This window comes from Pseudopodoces humilis, chromosome 2 (genome assembly GCF_049639895.1).
Source record: "Pseudopodoces humilis isolate 2021_Gansu_Grassland_sample_001 chromosome 2, ASM4963989v1, whole genome shotgun sequence".
Taxonomy (NCBI): Eukaryota; Metazoa; Chordata; class Aves; order Passeriformes; family Paridae; genus Pseudopodoces; species Pseudopodoces humilis.
The window spans coordinates 91,434,530-91,447,294 of NC_142201.1; the positions used below are offsets into that span (position 1 = coordinate 91,434,530).

At 44.1% G+C, this 12,765-nt stretch overlaps 1 protein-coding gene across 1 annotated transcript in view; it reads left to right on the forward strand.

The window, feature by feature from the left end:
* LSAMP (limbic system associated membrane protein) overlaps positions 1-12,765 on the forward strand; it is a 980,463-nt gene that overhangs the window by 202,305 nt on the left and 765,393 nt on the right. The window lies entirely within an intron of this gene.

A 12,765-nucleotide genomic window follows, 5' to 3' on the forward strand; every position in this document is an offset into this window, starting at 1 on the left:
CAAAAGGTTTGTTTTGTTTTTTGCCTGTTTTCTGAGGCGTAATTGTTCAGGTACAAACAATCAATCAATCTGCAAGTGTGAGAAAGGGTCAGGGTGTCCATTTCATCAAACCAGACCAGTACATTACTTACTGCCAGATTAAATTGTCCGGAGGTGGGAAGGATGTCAAAACGTCATGCCTTCGATGAATTTGTTTTCCTGCAGACAGTGATTTTTTTGAGTGCCTGGTTGTGGTTGTTAGAAGTGCATTTTGTTAGAACTGCAGAAATGAGCAGTTGTTGTTGCCCACCAGGTGGGCAGAATTAGGGTGTTTTGGAAGATGCACTAGTACGTTAATGTCAGTTTTTACTTTGCCAGACCTCATGCAACAAGATACAGTGGCTTTCCTGTTCCCTTGTTCCCTTACATATTTATTGGCTGTTAGATATCTAGAAGGGAAGTTTAAGTGCAGCATCCAGAGGTTTCTGTATCCATATACATATGTGAGTTGTATGAAGTTTGAATCCTTACTGGCATCAGATGATCTAAGTATGACTCAAGTTACATATGTGCATAACTATTTACAGATGCAAGTCATGGTAACCATTAAATTCAAGTTAATGAATCCTGTGCGAGGCTTAATTTCTTTATGTGGGGCCCATATTTTTGCTGGTACTCTGTACAGGCTAATTTGTGACCAGATTAAGGATCCTGTTTGTTCCCCTGTTGTCAGGGACAGACAGGAGATAAGCAGCTCTTTGCCTCATGATGCTCTTTGCTACAGCAAGTGCAAAATTTCTGTATTTTGACTGATTTTTCAAAAACAATTTATTAATTAGCCACCTGCAGAAATTTGAAAACAGCAATCAGTATAAAAAAGAAGACTTACAGCTTGGAGAGATGGATAATTTTTACTTTCATGGAGACACTTCTGTAGGAGCAAACTGACTGCTTGGGTTGTATTTTACATTGAATCCAGTGCAAACACAAGGTTTATGCTAATAGCAAAAATACTAAGTGCTGCATATAATTGGGGCCAAAATTTTAACCTCTATAAATACAAAACTGAGCAAAAGTAATGGAAAGTCTAATCTGCTTTAGTACAGCACAGGATGAATTTTGTGGGTTTTGTATGCAGCAATTTGCTACTTCCAGTGCAAGTGGAAAGTGTTTTGATGATTTCCCATGTCTTCAGTTGAAAAGAGTCTTCTGTGTTTTAGGAGATTTTCATTTTGTCTAAAACTAGAAAAGCTCCTTGATAAGTGATTTCAGCTTTTGGAAGGTTTTCCAGCTAGCACTGGCAAGTAGAATGCCAACTGCATAAATGCTTAGTTTGTTACACCTAACTGTATTTGTGACTTGCACCTTGTTTTCTTCAATTGCTGCCTGTGTGCATGTTTTCAAAGAGATTTGAATTCTGAGAAATTTAGAGAGATGTAAAAAAACTCTGTTTTGGTGTGGTTTTTTTGTTTTGTTTTGTTTTGTTTTTTTTGGTGGGGGGGGTTTGCTTTGTTTTCTCAAGTGAAAGAAGCTAAGGAAACATTTAAGTCTCACAAAGGTTCAGTCTGGCATTGCCTACCTCTTTGAATTACAGGTCCAAATTCTTCAAATTGCAATGAGGAGGAGAGAATGGAGGAAAACAATCTTTTTACCATCAGTACAAAACCCTGCAATTATCAGCTGAAGTTAGAGGAATGTATATGAGGAGTTATTGAAGTCAGAGCTGAGAGTGGAAATTGATTACAACCTCAGCTCTGAAGAGACTCCAGCCCTTCCGTAATACAATGGCAAGTCTTGAAGTTTTCTGCCCTTCCAGGATTTGCCACTTTAATCATCTTTAATCAATGCATGAAGACTGAAGTGAGAAAGGATGTTCAGAAATCAGAGGTGTCCATTCTCAATTGCCTCAGAGATGTCAGCTCCTTTGTCCATAAGACCTTCTGGTCAGATTGGTTACAGGTGGTTTTACCAGCCAGCAAATACAGAGACATAGGAGGGTCAAGGGGATCCCCTGGCCCAGGTCTCACAGCAGCTGGGAATTGGTGATGGAGGGAGGCACTCAGAGCAGACACAGGCAGAAACAGCACTTACTGTAACATTGCAGGGCTAAGGAAATGGGTTTGATCTGTTCATCAGACTCTTGGCAGCTTGTGGGTAGTGGCTCTTGGTCCTGTTGCAGCTGAGGAGCTGTAAGTAGCGAACATCCTGGGTATGCAGTGTTTCTTCCTGCAGGCTGCCTGTGTCCAGCAGGAGAAGTGCAGGAAGAACAGGAGGGTTGGGCATGTTTGCCCTCACCTGCTCACCACAGAGCAGCCAAGTGACCTGCAAAGGAAGCATTAGGTGACTCCATGTAATGTTTTGCTTTTTCTGGCATCCACATATGAATGTTGATTCTCTCACTTTCCTTTCTCTCTTTCTGCCTATAACAGAAAAAAAAATAGTTTATGGACTAAGCCCAGGCTGAGTAATGGTTCCCCACTATCATCTGGTTGGGAGCAGACCCAAGGGAAAAGCTTTTCTGATCATACTCTCCTTTTTGCTGTGTGAGCAGCAGTGCTTGAGGAAGGGGCTCCCCTCAGTCTGTTTGGGGAAATGATGCTATTTTTTTACAGGTTTTTTTTTTTTTAAACTGATTGTACCTATTTTATTTTGTATGTCCTCAGAGTCACCTGTATTGCTGCAACTGAACAGATGCAAATAGCACTCAGACAAGAGGGTGGGTGATGGGAAGCTCTTATGCTGACTTCATAGCACAAGAAAATGTATCTGGCAAACCAATCTTGGTCCTCTCAGCATGTCTGACTTTGGGAGCTTGATAATTCAGAGTTGGCCACCAGTTCCTCATTTTAGGAATGAGCAACAGAGAAGAGATTAAGGCAATAACAACAGCTGTCAGAATATAGCCTTTTTAGTGGTATATTGGAAAGGAAGTTTGGCCTGTGTTAGTCTCAACTGAGAATACATCAGCAAATGCTGGGAAAGATGAAGAAATGAGTGTGCAGCAGTGTCTGTTCCCTAGTTTGCTGTAAACCATATGTCTGTCGGTAGCATATATAAATATTGAGTAGGTGTATAGGTGACTCATATTCAATTGGCCAGATATTATGATTACCAGCACTGCCCAGCCATGCAGGCTCTGCCAAATAACTTTCAGGCATTTAGCACCTGTGGATGCTGTCCCAGTCACCATGCCAGAACTGGCTGCCATCTGAGTAACAGCATCTCTGGCCCCTTGGTGTTGTAAGCCTGTCTTGCTGAGCCAAACTTAATGCACACAGGAATTGTCCTACCTCCAAATGAGGCAGAGCCACTCTGCTTGGTATTGCTGTGTGTTTCTGTACTATACAACAGTGCAGGCAATAAGAAAGAGGCAATTTCTCACTGAACTGCAGGTAACACAAATGCAATTAGCTGTATTGGTGTTTGGCCAGTGAAAATACAGGAACATTCTTGGAAGCCGGAGAGTTAATGATGTTAAATCTTCATGAGCGGCCAAAGTCTGTCCTCTCCTACTACTTTCTTTTTGCTGCCTTAATGTATAACTTTCTGCCTTTGAATTGTAGGTAATTAAACTGGACTCCTCAGTGCGGAAATGTCACACTTACCACCTATAGGCTTCCTATCTCCAGCTTTAAAAGGAATTATTCTTCCTGCTGCTCCTGCTGCTCCTGTGTTCCACTCTTATTAACCTCGTGGCCACAAAGAACAGTCTCTCCTGTGTTTTCATTAGATCTGCTTTCTAAAGAAATGTAACCAGAAACCAAAGGGAAATATTCAAAGTAAAGATTTGACTTCTTTCACTTGTGGAGTGAGATGACAATACAGAAAGAATCCTTCTAGCTCTTGTGGTCTGCCCTGACCTGGTCCTTCTGCTGGATCTGTCACTGCCATGTTCTCCAGATTTGTCTCTCAGCAAGAAAGCAATTGCAGATACACACTTTTACCATCATTCAGTCTCATATTTCATAACAACCCTGATTTGATAGTCATAGAACTGAAGAGTATTTTCACCTGGAAGGCATTGCAGCATAGCAGTGCACTTCTTTGTGGCTTAATCTTAATTACAGCTTGAGGGCACCCTGTGTGGTGGCATTGGACAGCACAGACAGTGCTGTGAATCCACATCCTGAACCTGAGCTAGAGAAACAATTACATCCATTTGAGCAGGAGAATGCATCAGAACACAGTGCAATACATTATACATTCAGTTCCCTTCACACTTTGCAGAACTTTGCTGGCACTTCTGCATTGCTCTGTGCCCATTCTGCAAGATGTGCAGATGTGCTGTGCTGGAGCTATGGAAGCATTGGATCCATGGTGGGTGCCAGCAGGAGACTAAGCATGGTGACATGGTCATAGTCAAACTTTCTGGTACAGCACAGACAAGCTTGGCCTGATGCTTTTGATTTTAAGAAAAGTTAAATGTCATTAGAGAAAGGAAAGAAAAAAGGGCATGTGTGAACTGAAGCTGCTTTTGGGACTGCTAGAAATTGTTCTTCTTGAAGAGTTTACACAAGCAAGATTTTCAGTTCACTTTCACTAGCTGTAGCCAATTTGTGCTTGCATTAAGTATTTAAATCATTACCAAATCAGAAAGAGATTGTTTGGTAGTTACTTTGCCCAGATTTAGAAATTACAGTTCTGGATGCCAGGTGATAAGAAGCAGTGCCCAACATTCAGTAAAGAGCTTGTTTTCTCCCTTCCCACTCAGGGAAGCTGGACACCGTGTTCTTTCCACCAGACTTGCACAGGAAAATGCAGCACCTGGCATTCAAGGCAGAGGCACAAGGAGCACTGTTTGGTTTCCTGCCTTCTGATGTTAAAAGCTTCTTCCCTGTGAAATGTTTTCTCTTCCCTCGGGGCCCTCCTCTCATCAGCTGAGGAAAGAAGTTACAAAGGCACACAATGGATTTTTAGATCTTAATAATAAACAGTTAGCAGGGCTTTGGTTTGTACTCTGCTCAGGTGCCTTGGGATGTGCAGAGATACTGTGTTTCATCATCAATTGTACAAGACAATGAAGACCCAATTCCCCCTTATGGCAGTGTGAGTTCATGAAATCTTTCTGTTTTGCTTGGATTGCCCAAGACACAGAGGGAACTGGCAGTAGGGCACAGCCGCCGGCGGCATCTTGAGCTCAGAAAGCTTCTCCCCCATGCTGAGCCTCTCATCTGCTTCTACCTTTTTCTGTGTGGTAGATGTGTTTGAGGCACTGTGGGTGTGGGACACAGTGGAGCCTACAAGGATGAGATGAGGAGGGCAGGAAGGTGACATCCACGCTGCTGCAGTCCTGCATTGTTTATCGCAGCTTCTCTGTTGGTACAGGCAGACAAACAGCCCCAGGTTGCCTATGTCTTATGTTGACATCCCTGAATATGAGGAGGGGTACAGCTGTTGTAATTGTTTCCTCTCCCTCTGAGTTGCAGGATGAGTCTGCTCCAGACAAAATAAGGTATTTTGCTCTGTCAGTGGTGGGATTTTCCCTAGCAGGCCTGTTCTAGTCATGAGTAGGGAGTACTGCTAGGCCATCATGGAACCCAGCTTAAATGTCCTCATCTGGTTCAGATTCAATGTCAGTGATAGTCTGTGACTAAGCTGTTCATCACAGCAAACCCAATATGGGTGTGGGGTAGATGATGCTCACCCTCTGACCTTCAGGGACCTGAGGAGGAAGCCACTCATTGGAAACTTTGAGGTGGGCTGCCACCTTGCCAAGGAAGAATTTTAGGAGTAATAATTTCTGTAGAGAAGAGGAAGGAGACTGAGGGAATGGTTGTGAGGATATGAGAAGGGAATTTGGTGATCAAGGTTCAGAAAGTAGGGAGACTGCCTGTTATTTTAGAGAAAGAGAAAACAGGGAAAAGGCTATTTTTAGGAACTACATGTCCAGGCAAGAGGATGACAGTCATACCTCACAGCAGAAATTCTCATGCTGAAGTGCAAATGCTGCTGAGCTTGCGCTGCCAGCCTAATGAGCAGAGGAACATGATGAGCCAACTGCAGTTAAAATAGGGATTTAAATAGCTTGGTTCCCAGGGAATTTGAATGGGAAAGAGGAGATGTGCAGGAGTGGATGGTGGAAAGAATGCCTTCTTTTGGGATAACTCCCTCATACAGCTCTCCCCAGGGAAGGCATAGGTGCCAATAACATGTGGAAAGGGATGTAAGCATTGATGCTGATTTGGTGGTTTCTGGTGGGAAAGGTGAATCGAAGCCGTGTGCTTGCCCCATTTGAGAGCTCTCTAATCAAACCTGGTGAGGAAAGTGCTGGTCCTGCTTCTTTTATCTGAGAAATATCTCTGGAGCTGCTGTTGCTTCTGTTTGTGTCACAGGGCCAGCCTGTCTCAGGTGGACATTCAATCCCACTTCCAGTTGAAGGTAAATAAAAGTTTTGAAGGTTTGGACTTTGTTTCCTTGCAGATTTTTCCCCTGTATTTTCCATCCATTGCTTTGTATCACAAAAGATAATGTACCCAAAAGAAAAAAGGCAAAACCCAAAAAGTTCAGCACACCTATTTAAATTTAATGTCCTAGTACTTTCCTAGTTTGAACTTTGTAAAGACTGCAGAAAATCATAGCTGTATCAGTCAGGGCAAGCCCTTCAAGGTGAGCTCAGCTTCAGAAATTCTGAGGTGTTATGGTCCTGCTTCCCAGAGGAATGTGCTGGTAAATGCCATGGTAATTGTGTTTGTTATCTGCAGTGTCTCAATTCATTACATTAGATACAGGTAACAGGTGACTGCAACTTAATCTTCTCATTTAGGATTCTCCATGAGTCTTCATCCCTTTCTCTGTCCCTGCTTATCAGCACACATGGCCGCGGGGTGTCTCTGCAGTAGCATCACGTGAGCCTCTGGCTCTTGGGTTTCAGAGGGCATATTCTGAAATGCAATGTGGGGAGTCAAAGTCTCCAGACTTGGGCAGTTCAGAGGCAAGAAATGGGAAAGAGCTGTCTGTGAGTCCACATTCATCAAAAGCCTGGCCCAAAGGGAGAGGTAGAGGTTGAAAGAGCAATTTAGCCATGAGAGGTTCTTTTCCTACTGACTGTAGACTAGCAGGCCAAACTTTGGCTCCTTTGAGATGACACTGAATAGGCAAGCAGTTTCATATTTAAGCACTTTGATCACCATTGTGGTCTACTGCATCCCCTGCTGCTGTCAGATGGGATCCCAAGGTTTGTCAACATGACTGATTGCTGTGTTATGTCTCTCTCTTTCTCTGCATGTGAGTAAGAGGCTCTGTGATCATTTGGATGAGCTTCACTGCTCAGCCCTGCCCGGGGTGATGGTGTGGCTGAGGAGGCAGGTCGAGAAGCTGTTGCTTGCTTTGGAGCAGTGAAGTTGTCAAATGACTCAGGACTCACCTGCCATGGTGGTGAGAACAGCAGAGCAGTGCCTATGGGACATCAGGGTTCAGACAGTTGTCACCAAGAAGAGTAGGGCTGGTAGGGAAGGTCTTGGACCTTCTCCCTCGATGACAGCTAGCCCACTGGGACCAGGCATTGTGGTGATGACACAGCTCCAAGTCAGCTTCTGCAGCCATGTGGTATTACCCTTTGGCTCCTGTGCAACAGTCTGGTGATCATTGGTGGCAGTTCTTATGGGCAATAAAGCAGGAAGTCTTTCCTTGCCAATGGAATGAATGTCCTTTGCTTTGTCCCAGTGACACTTTCCACTCTCCTGCTCTGTCTGTCAGATGTCTTGGATTAGCCCTACACTTAGGATTTGCACTGGTTTTAACTGAATTGGCTTAGGAACAATTAGTTACCTGCTGGAACAGGTTGGTGGAGTTTCTTGATTTGGGTTGGGGAACTTCATGTTGATGTCACCTGTGCACACCAAACTGGCACCAGAACCTCTTTAATCCAAATTACGAGCAGTTGAGCAAGGAGTCAAATCAAATTTAGCAGACCATTTTAGAAAATGATTTTATTCAACCCGCACAGCTCCTGTGTGTTCATTGAACCAGAGATGAAGTGATTGTTAAAGTCACTAGAGTTAAACTCATATAAATTTGAGTGCAAGAAGGCTTTTATGAACTCATTCATGTGGATCAATCATAGTGCTGATCCAACAGGAGCACTTTGAAAAACACAAAAAATAATTTAATATGCTAGATGTTGATTATGGGCTAATATACACTGGGCTCACCATTGGTAAAGGCCATTAGCAGGCATGTGATGTAGGACAATGCTGTTTGTTACCACTGTGGGGACACTCAGGTCTGCATCTAACCGGCCTTCCGACATCAGCAGCTCTCCTTGCTCAGGCATTAGCCCTGTCTCATATGTAATCCAAAGTGACTCTAATGGGACTTTTTTTCTGGAAGTTGATTCCCTGTGAGCGACTCTACTGAGAACACTGGGTGGTTCCTCTTTGTAGGGGAGAAGTCCAAGACATTCAAAGGCCACTATCACACCTGACAGCTTTCTCAAGCTCAAAATAATAAGGACTGTGTCCGTGCCAGCTCCAAAATACCAACCTTTTCCTAAGGGAGACTCCAGCGGGAGTGTGAACAAGGCTGTAGCTCATCTTTAATAATGCTACTTTTAAAAATAAATCATGTTTTATGGATCTAAACTTAGCCTCTCCAGATAAGCGAGTCCTGGGGCCGCTGGTGATTAATATGCAGCACTGGAGCGTGGCCCAGCGGGGCCCTGATTAATAGCGATGACATCATGACTTTTAAACATTCTGTTAATGCCGGCCCCGGTGACAAATGGGGATGCGCGGCATCGCTTCCCGTGGCATTTGCGTCGCCGGAGAGAGGGCCGGGAGCAGCGCCCTGTCGCCTCCCCTGGGCCAGGCAGAGGGAACCTGCTGCTGCCTGCCCGGCTGCCCTGGGAGCTGTGCCCCAGGACCTGGCACTGCCACAGTCCCCCTGTCCTTGTTAAGAGGCTTGTGCAAGCTCCTGGAGGGCAAGGCAGGTATGGTGGAGGTTTTAAAGCACCCTCCCCACATGCAGCTTTCTCTGCCAACCTGCCCTTCAAGAAGTTTGCTCATGGGCTTGTGGCCAAGGCAGTTCCCCATTTGAGGCTCCTGCTCCCTGCTGCAGTCTTCCCTGAGTTTTAGGGGCTGGTACCCCACACACCTGGCGTAGCACGCACCACTAGCGGGTCTGAGGCTTGAATCCATACCATTCTGGGCATCATCAGGTGACAATTTTTCTTCAGCTGCTGTCCCTCCCCTTCAGCCATGAGCTACTTAATAAGTGTGGGTGATTGTTGCGCTGCCAGGAAGAAAGGACTGCTGCAATTGTGTGTCATTTCCGACAGTTTCCTGCAGTTCCATGACCTCCTGGGACCTTCTCCCCTATGGCTGGTCCCCTGTGTTGAGGGGCACCATGCTGCATGACTGCCAGGACCATCCTGCAGTACCTGGTGGGCAGCAGCTCCCCAGGTACATTCCGTGCCTGCAGGCTACGAACTAACAAGCAGCTCTGTCACTCTCCTTTTCCTCTTCTGCTTTTAAGGCGTCTTGCAGGCAGAAGGCTTGAATTGGAGTGGTGGCCTTGACCTCCATAGATGCTCTGGAAAGCTCTGTAGATTGGTGTCTACATTTTAGGGCTTGGGATTTGTTTCTACTTATTGTTCACAGGGCTGGACCGGTCTGGTGTCTAGAGAGCAATCTAGTAGACCAGACTGCTAAAACTTTTGGATCCTAAAGGACATGTTTGTCAACTCTATAAGATTTTGCTAAGAATTTTTGTCCAGTGTTCAAATAAATCCTCTTCTGCCATCCCACCAGCACCAGTGAAAAAGTTGTCATTTGAAGCTCTCTGCTTCTGCATTCAAATGATAACCCCATGAATCCAGATTCAATTTAGTATCCATAATTAATCCGATGAAGGCTTTAGACAGTTTGAGTTTTATAATACAATTTCATCTTTGCAATGGTCTCTGTGCCACACTAATGTGTAATATTGGGACCAAATATGTGAGGAGTCCCGAACTGGCAAAATAACTGCATGAGACTCACCGATTGTATTGGACAGGCATGTCCCGTAGCCCCGCAGTTGTTAAAACCTTCATAAAAAGCTGGTGACTGTTAATATTAAAGTTATATGTGGTTTTCTGGTACCTCTTTGACTCTTCTGATACCAAATGACTGTGCTGCATTTTGCAGAGCTTTTCTTGTTGACTAGACAGGCTGCTATGGACTTGCTTAGTATGTAGGGAGGGGATTTTATTCCTAAACACCTCCCTCTAAAACCCTAAAAGACATCTAACTGTAATACTGTACCATACAGAACATATTTTATGAACTTAAAGGTCTGAGAATATAAAAAAATGTTGTAAATATATAACCTCTGAGCTACTGAGCATCAGCCAAGGAAATGTCCCCCCTCCCATTTGGCATGGCTGGGAGAATGCAGACATGCTGCCTGTCTGAGAAATCTTCGCTTGTTGGCATCATCTGCTCTGTAACATTTCACCCTTGCAGCAAATCCTCTCACCACTTCTCCAATCAGTGTTGCTCTTTGCACTTCCAAAGTCTTTGCCACCCCACCTTTAATGCATGCTCCTTGTGCATTTAGTGCAGTGATAAAGTGCATTTCAGAAAGAAGGCAGTGTGGACAGAGGGGATCAGGAACATCTATTTTTGTGTCTCAGCCATGGACTTGTGTGTACTTGGTTTCATCAGGTTGCTCCTCAGTGTCAGGAACAAATTGGTATTTGTCATAAACTCTTGATCCTTGAAGAAAATGAAGGGCCATTTAACATTTTTAGAGTAATAATAATAATGTAGGAAAAGGGATGCATCCTGGTAGCTGAGAACAGCAGGTTATTTGTTTAAGAGCATACTTTAGAACAACAGCAAAAAGGACCTTTAATCTCAAAATTTCAAGGCACCTTGTAAACTATAAACATTGATTCTCCTTCTTCTTGTTATTCCTTTTGGGCATTTTACCTCTATAAAATAGAGCAACATTCCTACCCTGATGATCTTGCAGCAAGAACAAACGAATACTAGAGAGAACTGAAGCAAAATACAAGCAGGATTCAGATGGCAAACACAACCGGAGAGTGTGCTAGGAATGAGTGGTTTATGTTCAGGATATCTCACCCATGGGGACATGCATTCTGGGTAAGTCAGCCTCATGGACACCTGTGAAAAGAAATTTATCCTGCCCTGGGGAAGCTGAGTAGTGGGGCATGTAAATGAGATTGGTCACTCTATAAATTTCTCTTTGAGAAATGTAGCTTTTAACCTGGCAAGGAGGTGAGTGGGTGAGTGTTGCTGAATCGTGGAGGGGACAGGCAGTTGGGGGAGTTTTCTGTTGGTTCCAGTGGATAAAGACCTCCTCCTAGAAGGGAGTTCTAGATTTGCCTCCCTAAGTGTATGCCTGCTGTGTCATCTCTACACTGATAATATTATGCCTCCTTTCCATTTTCCTTTTTTTTTCCACTCCACTTTTTATATACAAGGCACTGAAAATAATTTTGAGCTGTTCTGAAATTTTGGGTTCTTTTGTTTCTCTGCATTTCTATTGGATTATGTCCCTGACATTATTGCCAAGAAGTTAAATAATACATCTAGAGATTGAGAAAACGAAATAATGAAGCTCTGCAGCTTATAGCTTTTCTAGTGCTGTGCCAGAGCTTTTTGAGTTGAGAATTGTGACTGGCAGTCAAATTTAGACAAAAATTGTTTGAAAATTATTTCTTTTTTCTATATTCTTTTTTTATCTGATAAGGACCAAAATGTACTGTTGGAAGCTGTAACATTCATGGCAAAATAGCCTCAGAGATTCAGAAAAAGTAAACGTGGTGAAATAGGAAACCTGTTTGCTAAGTTAGTGCCTGTGGTTGCAGACCACAGGTTATTCAGAAAGCATGGGCTGTGCCACTCCATGAGAGATGAGCTGGACATGCCTGACTCAGCTGGAGCCTTGTGCAAGATCAGGCCATAAAGGAAATACAGACTGAGCTTCAGGACTGATGGAGGGCTCCCTCAGCACCTGTGGAAAGGGTGGAAGTGTTTCCATTGCTATGAATGGATTTTGGCAGCCAGACCAAATCAAATTCAGCAACTCCAGCTCCAGCTTCTCACCCTCAGTCTGCAAATCCCACAACCTTTGCCCCACCTGCTTCTGTGTGTACCACCCTGATTTCAACTGGGCTTGCGGCTCAGACTATCTGTGCTTTGACTTTTCCTCTCTCTGTCCCTGAGTGCTATGCAGAGTCAAGAGCAATTGAGTTTGGTCCTGGGACGCCTCAAGGAACTGTGTGATGACATGGATGTTCTCCTTAACCTTTTCATCATCCGTGGGTCCCCTCTCCACTGCCTGCTGCACCATCCCCAAGCTTGTTCAGGAAACCACTTGCCAAATCTGTCAGATCAGCCAGGTGAACTCATCCTCACTCTTTTGCCTATGGGGAAAGAAAGAGGTAATAAAGCTCCTCCAAAACAGACTGAACAGAAGCCATTATTTTATGTCCAGGCCTTGCTGAGTAATAATGATCTGCCTTTAACCACCCACTCGTGCCTCTGTTTATCCCCCTGCTCGTTCATGACCTTCACTCATTGTATTCTGTTGAATTGAGCTTGTATATTCCTGACACACAGGAGCTGCATCTTCATTCATTTGTGGTAAATGCCTGAGACACTCAGGGCACTTGAAATTAAATAATCAGCAGTGAAACAAAAGACCCCAATTGGGCACACAGGCACATTGTCTGTTTTATTTGCAGATAAGTTCTGTCTAAAAGCCAGCAATGCGTGATGTTTCTTGCTGCTTTTTCAGTTTAAAGCAGATGTTGTACACAATATTAGAAACCATATC